This window comes from Sinocyclocheilus anshuiensis, unplaced genomic scaffold (assembly GCF_001515605.1).
Source record: "Sinocyclocheilus anshuiensis isolate Anshui unplaced genomic scaffold, SAMN03320099.WGS_v1.1 scaffold2170, whole genome shotgun sequence".
NCBI classification, from domain to species: domain Eukaryota; kingdom Metazoa; phylum Chordata; class Actinopteri; order Cypriniformes; family Cyprinidae; genus Sinocyclocheilus; species Sinocyclocheilus anshuiensis.
In genome coordinates, this window is record NW_015558572.1 from 623,081 (window position 1) to 637,153 (window position 14,073).

The 14,073-nt window shown below is 35.6% G+C and overlaps 1 protein-coding gene across 3 annotated transcripts in view; it reads right to left on the minus strand.

Annotated features, from left to right (window-relative positions):
- Positions 1 to 14,073, minus strand: part of tsnare1 (T-SNARE Domain Containing 1) — a 139,884-nt gene that overhangs the window by 55,668 nt on the left and 70,143 nt on the right. The window lies entirely within an intron of this gene.

Sequence of the window (14,073 nt, forward strand, 5' to 3'; positions counted from 1 at the left end):
ACGCAAAGAAAGAAGGCGTAACTTTTATTCTCGCTGTAGTATTGTTGCCGCCGCCGCCATGTCGTGAAGGCGCTGTGTGCTTCGTTGTGAAAGCGAAACTACTTTGTTTGGCCTTCCAAAAATGGACACGACTAGAAATCAGTGGTTAAGTTGTATTTACAACACCGTTCCAGAACACTTCAACCCAAATATTCAGATGTGTGCAGCACATTTTATGGAGGACTGTTTCCTGATCCTGGGAAAGTAGACTACAATGCCGGCTGTTCTGACTCGCAGACTGTAAGTACGTTTTTTTATATTTAAATAATTTGCCACTGATGATTCAAACCCGAACACCTCGCTTTTCAGACCGATGGGCTTTGTAAAAATCGACGCGTTTCAGAAAGGCGGGGCATAGAGGAGAAACAATAATGTACAGTATGTGGAAAATAATGTGTTTTTTTTAACCTTAAACCGCATAAACACATTTCATTACACCAAATACACAAAATAATGTTCTTTTTAGCAACATCATATGACCCCTTGTTAAATAAATTAAACAACAACAAACACAGCAGAGAGATAGAAAGGAAATTGGTCTTAATGAATACCGATTACACATTATTCAATTCAATTCAATTCAAGTTTATTTGTATAGCGCTTTTCATATTATCACACATAAACTGAAACTGATGCTTATAAGTGGGTGTAGATCATCTATAATAAATATACTATATACTAATTATATCTAATAGACTATATCCATTACCTAATTAGTTTTAAAACATAACAGAAAAAAAAAACACCTAAGCTAAAATACATTCTCATGACTCCCAAATAAAGTAAAATTAAAATAATTTATGGACATTTTTATTTTATTAAGTTTTAGTTTCATGGTATATTCTGAGAAATTCAACACCTTTAAACTGGTTTTAAATTATACTTTTAAAAAAACGATATAAACTGAAAACAGAAAACTCTGAAAAAGTGAAACTTAAAAATTTTAAATTTCAGAATTATAACGATCCTGAAATTTGTTAATATTATTGTTTTATATTTTACAATTTTTATGTTTTAAATTTTAAAAGATGCTGTTTTTATTCAATAGATCATTAAAATGTGTATCATGAATTGTAAAATACTGTGTTTAGTTATTGATGGCCCTAAAATACTAAAACTAAACTAAAACTTAATGATAGTGAATCTAACAAAAACTAAAGTAAATTGAAAAAAGAAGAACAAATCATAATAATAATATTGATAAATATTATGATTAATATTTTAATTTGCATATATTTTAAAATATGCTATTTTTATTCAATAGATGGAAAATCTAAATCAAAAATTGTGAAATGTTGGTATAGTTATTGGCAACTATTGTGACAACACTATCACAATATACTCAGTCAAAACATATAAAAAGCATACAACATGGACAACAAACATGTTAAAACCAAACCTGTTCTTCTGGTGCTGTTTCATGTCAAAATTCCCTCTACACAGGCCTGAAGCAACATGGTGTCTTCTAAAGCCTGAGTCTATCTCCTGCTAACAGGCCTTTTTTTATCCATACACAACCCTATAAAAGTGCAGCTGTGTCAGTGGAGCTCAAACCATTGAGCCATTCATCACAGGTGTCTGCAATTGTTTGGGAAACTGGCAGCCATCCTGGCTCTTGGCACAAACCGTTTGGCCGGAGCCAAAATGGCCCCTAGCAAATCACACATTACTAAAGAGTTTCTGCATTTTCTGTCTCTGGCCGTCAGCACCATCACAGAGCAACATATTTATTTTTCCCACCAAGACATGTGCGCAGTCTTAATTCAGTGTGTAGAAACGACAGGATATGGAGTGTCATTACGCTTGATTAGATGGGAGAAACTTAAAGGATGGTGAAGAAAAAAACAGCACGATACACATCGAGCAATCATAACTTAATTTACTGTAATGTTTAGAATGGCTCCTTAAGTAAACACATCTCCATTGAGCTGCATCCCCTTTGAGAATTGGGTTTGTAGCTAACAGGCACTAAATTCTGAATAATTCAAAGCACTAAGTCATACCACAAAACACAATTCAACACACTGAAGGAAGTCTGGGGAAAAAAGTCTGATGAAATATGAAGAAATTACTTAAATGACCTAAACAAACTTTACAGTTTGAAAACTTTCAGACAAATAATTTGCTGTATTATCTATCAAACATTATGGCGTCTGCCTAGTGAGATACATATATGTATTTTATATACAAACAAACATATACACTATGTACAAATAAAATGTTTTGAAAAGAGTGTTTTATGCTCACCAAGGATGCATTTGATCAAAAATAGAGCAGAAATATTGAAATATTATTGTGAATATATAGGGTTGGTAAGATTTTTTTTATGTTTTCGAAAGAAGTCTCTTATATGCTCACCAGTGCTGTTTATTTAACATAAAATACAGTAAAAACAGTAATACAGTGAAATATTATTATAATTTAAAACAGCTTTTTTTCTATTGTAATATATTTTTAAATATATTTGATTCCTGTGAAGGTAAATCTGAATTTTCAGCATCATTATTCCAGTCTTCAGTGTCACATGATCCTTCAGAAATCATTCTAATATACTGATGCGCAATACACATTTCTTATTAGTATCAATGTTAAAAATAGTTGTGCTGCTAAATATTTTTGTAGAACCCATGACAATTTTTTATGGATTCTTTGATTAATAAAAAGCTCAAAAGAACAGGAATGTTTTTTCAAATGGTAGTGTATGTATATCTGAGACCCACTAAAAGCAATAAACTAGTAAGTAAAACAATAAATAAACGCATGGCTTGCAATTCATTCAGTAAGTTAACACACACATGAGTATGTTTGAGTCTTTATATATGTATACTGTAAATAGTGAGAAAGTGACATCGATTTTGAGAGCACTCTGTGCCCTTCTACCCAGGGGGAGTCTGGGTAGCCCTGGGGGCTGAGGTATGCCAGTTTACATCATTTATAAGGGTTATGATAAGCACACAGAGTTCCAGAGCTCCCTTATGACCCAAAAACCCACCGTTCCTTTTCATGCTACCCTTTCATGAAGATCCAAGAAACTCCCGCTGTCCCCTGAGACTGTGTGCAGTGGAGGCGCCTTCACAGACGGGCCACTTTGAGTGGTCGAGATGCGGTGAGTGCTTTGGGTAACAGGAACCAATGAAGCAGTTGGAAGCTATGCAGCTGTAACTTCCCAGTCCAGATCAATCATGGATAGATCTAAAGAGTACCAAATCTATTGGTGCGTTCAAGTCATGTCGGATAGATCGTATTTACGAGTTGAACGCACATGAACGCCACCACAAAGTCGTTATTACGAGTGGGAAACTCGAAATTTTCTTTAAGCCCCGAGTTTCCGAGTTGGGGGCGTGTCAATGAGAAACATGGCAGAATCGATGGATGCAACGTCTGTAGTTGACGGTAAATTTTTGTTTAAATTGATAGTTTAGTTGTCCTATAAACTTAAATTGGTCATGTTCTTGTTACGCAGCTAGTTAATGAAATCCAAGTAAAAAAATGCAGACCCTGTTGTATTTTCTTGTAATTTATTAAAAGAAGGTACACAGCCATCTTGTGCCGACTAAACTGACTTGAACGCACCTGAAGTCGTAATTACGACTTGTCAACTCGTAAGTACGAACGTCCCAGGAGGACTTGAATGCAGTATCTGACAAGTACTTTTGCGGCTTATGTTCCTCGTTGAACTAAGTGGAAACCAATCATGCCCATTTTTAGTAGCCAGTAAGAAAGTTTATTTTCTTTCCACACTGCAGACATTTTATTTTCTTCTTCTTCTTGCTTTAAAGGCACAAAATATAAGATATTTTTATTAAAATATCCAAAAACCACTAGAACAGTGTTATATCCTCTGCGTATGTGACAAATAAAAATCTTGAATCTTGAATATATTTTGCTGATTTGTGTACTTACATTATCCCAAATGTTTCGAAGAATGTTTAAATCCAGAGAAATAAGCTATTTTAACTAGTGACACGGACCGTGTCCATAGTGTCATTGTGTCGCCTGCCAATGACGTCATAACCCCTCGATTTCCGGTTTTGTTTTGTAGAAAACATGGAAACACCAGAGGCTTTAATATGTTGTGCGTTTTAATAGACCGGTGACGACCGCACAGAGTAGCATTATAACAGAACTTTCAAATGTATCTAGTATACGATCAAACAGCGCTGCTTTTTTTCCCCACATACGCACAACCAGAAGGAGCAGAAGCGGTCGACTAGGGCATAATAAAAGCTCTGCTGCTTTCGAGCCGTGTGTCACGCTCGTTCAGCGGCCTCGTTTCGCTTCGACGGCTTTCAGCCTCACCCTGCTTCATTCTACTACGTTAATAAATCATTAGCTCATCCATGAACATGATTTCTGCCCGAGTCCCGTCGGCTGTGGGGATGAAGACGACAACTCTACGCCTTTGCCTCTTTGTTTATTTTGAATACGCGTCCTCCAGCGGCAAAAATTACATATTGTGCCTTTAAAGGGATTAAAGGGATCCCATAGTATCCCAAGCCATTGACTTCCATAGTAGTTTTTTTTTTTTTCATACTATGGAAGTGGCTAATGTCAACTGTTTGGTCACCAACATGAAAATTGAAAAAGTCTAAAAATATGTGTTGGATATTTCTGAAATATCTGAAGTAATTCTAACTAGTAATTAACTAGGCAAGTAAAAATATTTTTTTTAAATTATATTTTTTTTAAGTTTATTTTTTAGATATTTTGAAGACAAAACAAGACAAAAGTATTTATAACATACACTACCTAAGTTTGGGGTTGGTAAGATTTTTTAATTTATTTTGGAAAGAAGTCTCTTATGCTCATCAGCGGGTGTGTTTATTTAACAAAAACAGTAATTTTGTGAAATATGATTATAATTTTATTTTGTAATATATTCTAAAAAGTAATTTATTTCTATGGCAAAGCTTTTTAGCAGTCATTACTCCAGTATTCAGGGTCACATGATCCTTCAGAAATCATTATACTATGCTGACTTGTTGCTCAAGAAACAATTCTTATTATTAACAGTGCTGAAAACAGCTGTACTGCTTAATATTTAATAAATACTTATTTAGATTTTTTTTTTCAGGATTATTTGATGAACATAAGGTTTAAAAGAACAACATTTATTTGAAATATCAATCTTTTGTAGCATTACAAATGACTTTACTGTCATTTTGAATCAATTTAATGTGTCTTAAAAAAAACAATAAATACTTTTTTTGCAATGCACAATATGTACTATATTTACCATGGTCAATATACTGTATATACAATTACAATTTATCAATAATGACATTGATGGCATTGCAAATTCATATTCTGAGGAACAAGAAGTGTGCCTGGTTTTCATTTCCAAAACCTAGCCATCTTAATGTTGAACAGCAGAAGACAGTCCAAGTGTCATGTGGATCAGATCGATGCTCTTTTTCCTAGTGCCACGATTAAGTTGCTCATGTCAAACATCATTCTGTTTTTATTTGGAAAGAGGAAGATAGAGACAAAGATATAGGGAGAATGCGTGCAAACACAGGTCTGATAGGACTCAAAGGGTCTGCCTTTGTTTCATTAGATAAAAAATGTCAGGCATCTGCTGCATCTGACACACAGGTCTGCGTTTCACAACAAACGCACACACACTTCAGCAAGAGCCGCTGACAGGAACCGCAGCAGCCGCACAATTAAATGTGTGGACTGAAAAGGCTATAGATGTCATGGAAAAAAACACACCTTCCCAAACAGAAGATGACTGACACTTCTATGAATGCAACACGTCAGGACGTTTTGCAGGAGCGCAGACTGACAGGAGCAAATGTGAGACTGACTGCATCAGATGGCCTATCTAAGACAAGAAAACACTGAGGAAAGCTCAGAGAGAGAGATTCGTAAGAGGAAAGAGCATAGGAGAGTTGTAGTGACTATACCTTAGGGCTGCTGAGATTTCCCAGTAAATTGAGAGATTATTTGTGTTTTTTGTCCACTTTAAAATAACTGACAGACTGGTGATGGATGGACAAGATACGTGAAATATTGTGAAATAATCAGATAAAGTCCAACATGACATTTTATATATCTCAAGTCAAAAGAGAGCCCTCTGCTGTTACTGGTGAAAGATGCACCAAAATTACTGTTTGCAGTCCCAAAAATGACCAGCCAATTAAACCTTTTTAATTTAAAATAAAACAGCATAATTTTAAAGATGAAATAGTTATACCTGCTCCACTCCATCTCTAAACAAAATTGCAAAAAAATGTTTTCTAACAGGTTTCATGAACACTATCTATCTGTCATAGGTCAAACATAAAGATAGCCCCGCCCTAAACTCACACCATTGGCTGAGCCAGAATCGCTGTTGTCAGGCAGGCTGGGATGCTCAAACAAATTCATGTTTTGATAGAGACCAGTGTTGCCTTTGTTTACAAAGCCTAAACCTGAAGCTAAAAATATTAAAAATTCATTAAAATAAATTAAATAGCTGAAATAAATTAAATCATAAACATTTGATGAAAAACATAACCCTCGTGTTGTTTCAGTCATTTTGACCCAGAGAGGATTTTCTTTTTTCCCGAAAATGCTAGTTAAAGTTATTGCATTGGACTAAAACTGACCATTTTTCCTCACACAGGGTATAACGACTTACCCAAAAATTGATAAGTTGTGTACTTTTTGGGGATGTTTTTCCCCACCTTGTTACACTTGTGCTGTTCCTCTCAAAAACGACCTTATACATTTCTCATTATGCTATGGCGTATCATTACTTTGTACCTACTTGTTTTCATTCAGTTAGCACAGGAATCACATTTTTACACTTTTATCCCAAAAATGGTCTACTTTTAGTTGCCTCTGCATATTACAGTTTTTCTGAATTGCTAAAACACATTTCTTGAAACCATCACTCATTAATAAACACTACAGAGCGTTCATTAGACACTGCAGAGAAAAATGGAGAACACTGCATCCAGAACATTACAGAAAAAATAATATTGTATTGAGTAAATAATTTTGCAATTCTGTAAAAAAGTATAGTAATTGCGAGTAAGGTGAATATATTGTATAGGCATACTGTACAGTATGTACTGCAAGAATAGTATTGTGCCAAATATTGAATAGTACTGAATGTTTGTATATATTCAGCACTTGGATACTGCAAAAATACTGCAGTCCAACTGTTACAGTTTTTCTGAATTGCTAAAACACATTTCTTGAAACCATTTTTCTCAAAACCTTAAACACAAATCCAAATACTCAAACTAAATTCACGAAACCTCTGACTCTTCCATCAAAGTCAAACAATCACTGCAAAACCATTTCACTTGCACTCAAAATCAAATGGTACTCTCAGATCACACACACACATGAGTTACAGTTTTTTACAATTGCTTACACACTAAAATTAAACTTTTCCAACAATTTGCAAAACCTTACACTCAAGGAGCAAAACACAAGGCTAGATTTGCACAACTGTAAGCACATTGTCAGCTTCACACTGAATGTTTGTATATATTCAGCACTTGGATACTGAAAAAATACTGCAGTCCAACTGCAAAGGCCAAAAAGGTCAAATAAAACTCTAAATGAAAAGCATGTTACAGTACACTCAAATACTGTAAGTTGTGCAATTGTAAAATCAGGGTCATGGAGAGATTCATTCTGTCTCAGCATCACGTCTTTGTGCTTGAGTCCGGCCTGAGGACTTTGTCTTTTTTGCTAGACAAAGAGAAAAAACCCTCTGGTCTGACAGATGCAGCATTGATAACACTCTCTAAACCTTGCTCTTTCTCTCCTAATCCTCTTCCTCCTCATCCTCCACTTCTTACATGTACTCTTGCTCCTCTCCTTCTCAAACTGTTTCCATCTATTGTTCGTATCATCATCATTCAGTCACCTGTGCCACTTGTGCACTCTGAACTGGCTCATATTTTGTACAGTTGGTTTGATCACATCATTAGAAACAAGTGTGAACAATTTTGAATCGTTGTGGGTAAACGATGACAACTGTGCTTTAGTTGTGTTTAACTTTTGCCGCTTGTGTTTAGCATTTTGCAGCACAAATGCATCACAGTGTGATAAGTGTTTAAGAGAATGAGAATGTGTTTAGAGTTTTGCAAAAAGAGTGCATGAGATTTGCAAATAGAGCTCAACTGCCTGAACGTGTTTAAGGTTTAGCAGAAAGAGTGCTTTATTCGACACATTGGTTTAAGCTAGTGATAATTTGGTTCAGAGATTGGGGTTTAGTGTTTTAGCAATTCAGAAAAACTGTAAGCTTGGACAAACTGCTAGCGAAAAATAAGGAGAAAGTATTTCAACAGTGAAACAAAGTGACACACATTACCTTTAAAATACAAAACTGGCCTGCAGCGGTTAAAGCTCAGAGCTGGTAATTAAAGGCAAGGCACTTAAGCCCAGGTTGCTCCAGGGGGATTGTCCTGTAATAAGTGTATTTTTAGTCTTTTTTGGATAAGCACATCTGCTAAATGACTCCTTAAATTGAAACTACACTATTATTGCTTAAGCTAACAGAATGAGGCAGGTCTGAACAAAATGAATGTCTCATAATAAAGAATATGCTGGCTTCGGTCCGAGTTTTTGTACACCCTGCAATCCTGGCAGCGTCATTGATAAAAGGTGATGATCTAAAGTGAAAGGCCCAACAAAATGACTGGGCACAGGTTCAAAATGGCTTTCAGGATCTGAAGGCTTGAAACAACCCCATGGTTCTCCACACAAGCTTAATAGTGTATAATTGTAACATAAATAATAATAATAATTTAATTACATATATAATTTAATTTGTATTATGGAACATAATACAAAATAATAATAATTTTTGTTATTTTAAATTCAACATTTTACTGAATACATTAGGAAGCCTCATTTAAATAGCATCAAATAGATTTTTATGTGTCCTCAAAATTTTCGTTGATTTCTTAGTTTTTACATAATCGTTTAATTACTCACTCATATAAAATGTTTCTAATAGCTAACTACCTTCAACCTAGCAATAGCAAACGCTAGCATTCTACATGCAAAACAATAATGGCTTACTGCTTAAAGCAACAATTAGCCTGCTCTTCATCAATCTTTACTGCAACGGTTGCCAAACATAAATATTTGTCCTAAATCCCAACATAACTGGACATTAAACCATAAAACACTATCATGTCACCACCTTTTTTCTCATCTTGATAAATAAATAAATAAAGTTTATTTTTAACATTCAATGGCCCATGTGAATCATACTAAAATTATAAACCTCCAGCCTCCAAAACATAATAATAAAAAAAAATGGTTAAGGTGATATCACAAAGTTTTAGAGGTAAAGGGTAGAAGTCGCTGAAGTGAAGTGAGTTTTGTTTATGAATCTGGCCTGTGAGGGGAGCTAATGCGTGGGTGATACACACAAATGAGGTGAAGCAGTGGAATATCAGATTATGGCTCTATCATAAATCATCACAGGTACTGTCATTTCTACAACACAGCATTTAAAAAGACAACATGCCCTGTAAGACAGACAATTCTTCACAGTGGTGCTGCCATTTTGTATAGCACCACCTCACACTGTGTAGACATAAGTGCCATAAATTAAGTTTAATCAACACAATAATGACACATAATGGGCTTGACGGTTGAAGAGATGTGTTTGTGAAAAACACTTACAAAACCCTAAAAATCTATCTTCTACACTTTTGAACAAGAGCAAAAACTGTTGCATCACACTCCTATTACCTATTTTAACTATTTTGTGAATGTGAATAATTGAAATGTCAGTTTTGGCTGTAGTAACTTTGTGATGTAGTCATTGTTTTTTTATTTTTATTATTATTTTTAATATTTCTATTTAGCTTTAGTACTAAAGTACTAGTACTACTACTGTACTTTAGTACAGTTTTAGTATTATTTGAAAATAAAATAATAGAAAAATTAAGCAAATAATAATAAAGTAAATAATACAATGAATACCTTCCTTAAATCTCTTAAATATTTTACAACTAAATAAACATTGCTTTGAAAAGGACATGTGGAAAACTGACTCAATGTTTCAATGTGACTAGCTAATGCAAAACGCTGCAAAACACATTGGAAATAGAAACCTTTGCCTTTGTAAATAAACACAAATATGCACAGGAGCCTGTGAAAGCTTTCAGAAGGTGCTAAATTGAGTCTGTACTACCGGTACTGCAAAATGATCCCTGCAGAGAGAAATGTCACTGTATTTTTACAAAGAATTACCAGAATCCACATTTACAAATGTTTACAGTAACTTTATCAGGAGACAGCTGGGGAACAGAACATTTATTCACACAGCAAAGCACTGGTGTGGTAATTAAAATAAATATAGCTATCATTCAAACTAAATAACTTAGAAATTCTAAGCAATGCTATTTGACTACATGACTACTTTGTGCCGTATTATTGTATGATACAGGCTCTGCGGTGTTGAATGGCTTTCTCAAGTGCACTGCTTACTTCACTGCCACATCAATGCACTTTTTAAATTCTATATGAAATGCATATGGTGCAAGTGTGTTAGTCATTATTTGCTTGAAGCACTTGTCATTACTCTAGTCATCCATCCGTCCACCCCTGCTGCACGTCTCCTAAGAAGCCCGCCACCCAAACGGAGCCTACAGCTGTTCTACCTTTCCAAAATGCCAGTCTATCTCTCACTCAAAGTCTGAGACCAACCCTGTGTGAATGCCACAGCAGCTGCATCACCATTTACTGTCACGCTACTGTTTTCATTTTGTTTTTTTGGAATGTTGCTCAAGACTAAATCGTTGAAATTGGAAAACAGGAAACTGGTCTATACACATCTTTAACCCTCATATTCAGCTGACTTCAACTGAACTGGTCGTCATATTATGATGAATGACAAATAAATAAATACATAAATACATACTGTTACATTTGTTGGGGGGGACCTTCAAAAATTCACCGTAAAACATTATTGGCTGCATTTACATAACTACGAAAATTAAATCTACTTTAAACATTTATAGACCCCAAGATTTCAAAAGCCAGGACAGATAAACCATGTCACTAACGTTTCTCTGCAATAAGAGGTGGATGGATAAAGAGGCCAGCCTTTGATCAGAAAACAGAGGTACTAGCATGCAGAACTATACTCCACACCGGCCACAGACAGATTGAAATGTCAGTCAAACTAAGTATCAGATTCTCAAGTTTATGCTCAGTGTCAGGTTGTGCTGCTCTCACAAAAACATCTAGTAACCCCCATGTTTTTTGTGACCTATAAGTGCCCTAAATTTCACTCTTAAGTAACTCTACTCACTTCACTGGAGCTATGAAATACAAGTGTTGTGCGAATAGTGTAACTTCTGCCCTTTAAAGCACAGTACATGCTCTAAGAACATGGAAATCTTACATAATACAGAAAAAATTATCAAAATACGGCTATTTCAAAAAACCAAAACTCGTTCAGCTATTGTTACCTGACCTTTCCATAAGTGACAGTTCACCCCAAAATCCAGTCATTATTTATATTATTCTCTCTCATATTGTTCCAAATATGATGTTATGTTATTGTGTGGTATAAGCGATATGTACTACAGTAGTTTTATGTTTTTTGACTCCATTTGAGCTTCTCGTTGTTGTATCTTAGAAGCTATATAAATATACAGTCAAACCAAAATTTATTCAGACACCTTCAACATTTCACACATTATCACAGTTTATTCGCTATAGTTTAGAAAATGGTAATAAAATATGACAAGAACTCAGAGTTAAACTGTGTCAGAACAAATTAATCTTCATAACGTCAGATTAGATGTCTTAAGCAAAACATGATCATGTCAAAGTGTCTGAATAATGTTTGGTCCCAAATTTTTATCAATTTTACTGGTAGTCCACTGTATGAAGAATTTTTGGGTATGATATGTCACAGTTTACTTTATTTTGATATCCTCACTTGAACTAATGAACTATAGTGTCCTGCACCCACTAATAAAACAAATATCAAAAATTATATCTGGTGTCTGAATAATTTTTGGTTTGACTGTATATATGCACGTGTATATACATAGTGGTAGCACTTTATTTTACAGTACATGTACTTCCCTGGTACATACATGGTAAATATCTTGAACCTACAGGCAAATGAGTGGTAACACAAGGTACTTACCTGAAGTGTATGTACATGGTAACAAATAAGAAACACGGCTGTACATGCATGGTAATTATTTTGTACATACAGACAAGTGTGGGTAATAACGGTCACTTACAGGTAGTGCCCATACATGGTAACTAATTAGATACTTTACTGTACTTACTAATGTATATACATGGTAAATATGTAGTACTTACGGACAAACAGGCACATCCTTACAGTATCCGTATATGGTAACTAATAAGACACATTACTGTACATACTAATGATATGTACATGGTAAATGTGTAGCACCTATGGAAAAATGTGGTATTATGTGGTAACAAACAAGACACATACTGTACTTGGTATACACGTGGTAAATATGTAGTACTTACAAATAAGTGTGTGTAATAACGGTCACTTACAGGTAGTGTCAGTATATGGTAACTAATAAGACACATTACTATACTTACTAATGGTATATACATGGTAAAGTTTAACAAAGTTTGAAGAACTGGTAATTCCTTTGTAATGTTTATGTAAAATGGTGCACTTTATTTTACAGTCCTATTTCCATATACTTACTATGTACGTACTGGTGTATGTACCTATTAGTTAATGTACAGAATAAGTTATGCGGTACTCAAGTTGAGTATTCCTCTCAACAGATAAGCTCGTCGGCCGCTGCGAAGTCAAGCCCGCCGGCCGCTCGGAAGTCAAGACGGCCGGCCTCTCAAAAGATAGGCCTGCCGGCCGCGCCGTTGTCATACCCGCCGGCCACTGCGAAGTCAAGCCTGCCGGTCACCGCAACGACAAGCCCGCCGGCTGCCCAGTTCCCCCGTAACCAAAGGAAGAGGATGAAGAGAAAAGGACTGTTCTCTGCCTTAATCCTAGCCCCAGAGCTCGCTCCAGTGTCGGCTCCAGCCACAGACCTTGCTCCAGTGTCGGCTCCAGCCCCAGAGCTCGCTCCAGTGTCGGCTCCAGCCCCAGAGCTCGCTCCGATGTCGGCTCCAGCCCCAGAGCTCGCTCTAGTGCCAGCTCCTCGAAAGCGCCTTGCTGTGCCTGCTCCTCCAGAGCGCCCTCCAGTGCCAACTTGTTTATTTCCATTGATCAGGTGCGTCTCGTCATCCCCTTGTCTTGTCATGTGTTTAAATAGTGTCCCTTGGTTTCAGTTCCGCGTCTGGTATTGTTCATGTCTTCATGTATTGCGTGAGTTCTCCGTATTCCTTTGCCAATATTAAACCCATTTGGATTGATGTACTCCTCGTCTCCCTCCGTTCCTTGCTCCTCACTCCACTCAGCAGTGCACCCGTGACACTCAGTTACTTAGTTACTTTTGATGCCTGAACCTCACTGATTTAAAATCCAACAATCAAATAATCCCTAGATTTATTTTCATAATTTTCACGACTACCACAGGCATGTGATGTCCCCAGTGCAGCAGGCAAGCTTGGAATATGGAAAAGTCTACATTCAGCAGATAGAAATATTGCATTATATTGATTTTGTCAGGAAAAAAGATGATCATGAGCATTTTTGTGTAAGTTGTGGCTTTACTTTACTCTGGCATTACATCCCACCCACATCCCTCTCATCAGCATTACTATATTATTATAGTATATATATATATATATTATAGTATTACTATAATTAAAAATCATTTTATAAATTTAAAGTTTCTTACAAACTTAATGAAATATAATCGTAAATGGGTAACGGAGAAATGAAAATTAGCTTCAAGCTACACATGACAATTAATGAGATTAATACAACACTTCTACTTGAATGTGAATATCAATCACTAGAATTTTATGTGGAAGATACACAGTTACAACATCTGTGGGGCGTGAAGAAAAAGTAATGTATCTAGTAGTGTAACTAATTACTGTTGCCAGAAAGTAATAAGTAACAATATTACTTTTGAAATGAGTAACTAGTAA